The sequence below is a fragment of the Corylus avellana genome, chromosome ca2 (assembly GCF_901000735.1).
Source record: "Corylus avellana chromosome ca2, CavTom2PMs-1.0".
Classification (NCBI taxonomy): domain Eukaryota; kingdom Viridiplantae; phylum Streptophyta; class Magnoliopsida; order Fagales; family Betulaceae; genus Corylus; species Corylus avellana.
In genome coordinates this window covers 21,584,417-21,585,955 of record NC_081542.1, presented here as the reverse complement: position 1 = coordinate 21,585,955, position 1,539 = coordinate 21,584,417, and positions in this window count along the sequence as shown.

Below are 1,539 nucleotides of genomic sequence, written 5' to 3'. Positions count from 1 at the left end.
TATGATTATATCACATAATGAATTGATCATTAAATCATATGATTATATAATAACAAATAATACATATATAATGAGATCATATGATTATATAATATCAAATTAAGTAATTGACATTAGATCCAACGATGTGTTACTTATACGCACAATTTAAGTATTAATGCATATTTTTTGAACAAATGAGAGTATATTATGTACAAGGATGGATGAAGTTTTAATGTTTTATTTGTATCATTTAATGTTTTATTTGAACTTTTTTATTTTATTTTTTTTATATGCTGTGTTGAACTTTTTTGTTTTATAAGTTGCGTTTGTTTTTTTTTAAAAAAAAAGATTAACCAGTTATGATTTAATATTTAAGGATTTTTATTTTTTATTTTTTTATTTTTTAATTTTTTTAAAAGTACAAGTAAATGTAAATTTGGGGTCAAATATTTTTGATTTTTCAATATGGGCTCTTTTTATATCAATTTGGCCCAAAAAGACACTAAAAATACAAAAAACAAATGAGGGTAAAAAATGCTATAGTGATTAAAAAAAGCTCAAAAAGCCCCCAAAAAAAAGCCCAAAAAGCCCAATTTTGAAAAAACGGTTATAGCGGTCGGTTACTTATTTTAATAACTGCTAACCGGTAGTTAGTAGCTAACCTCTAATCGGTAGCGGTTAGTAAAATTTAATAACAGTAACCGCTAACTGGTAGCGGTTAGTAAAATTTAATAACCGCTAAGATGGTTACGGTTAGTGGTTTTTGCTAATAATCGCTAACCATAACCGCCTTGACACCTCTACATTTGTCTTAGTTAAATAAAGAGATTTTTTTATATAAAAATCCCTAAGTCAACTTGCAAAAATAGATGATGGATACCTATATTTTTTTTTTTTTTTTTTTTTTTTTCTAAGAAAAAAAAATTTAACAGCTTAAGTTTATCGAAAAAGTGCAATAGATCTTTCCGTTTGAAATTATGCCATCTGTTAGTGCAACGTTAGCATTTTTTCACATCACATTAAAATAATAATTGTTTAATTGATATTCTTTCTTTGATTCCTTGTCAATTGCATAGAATTATATCAAAGATTTAGGATCAAGTTTTGTCCTCCCATAATTGCCTCATTATCTAATACGAGCAATATTACCAAAGGAAAAGAAAAAACAAAACATAGAAAGAGTTGATCCTAATTAAATATGATATAAAGAGATATGTGCCATACATAGTGACCATAAAACAGACATGAAAACCATGCAACTATCTTCCCCAAAGAAGAAAGCAAACTCCACTACGACCCCAACCCACAAGCTAGACAGAATCTGGCGTGCACCACTAACCACTTATAATAATCCTCCCTTTTCTGTGTAAAGACGTGTGGTCATGTGAAAGCATTATTCGACGGTGAGAAAGGTCCATGTTGAAGAGCTCTGACGAACTTGATGCTCATCCAAACACGACTTGTCAAAACATGGGACAAGGTTATTACTAAAGTCTAAAGTTCCAGCAGGAGTAGTGATATACATATGGAAATTGTTACGTTTGTTTTTTCTAAGCG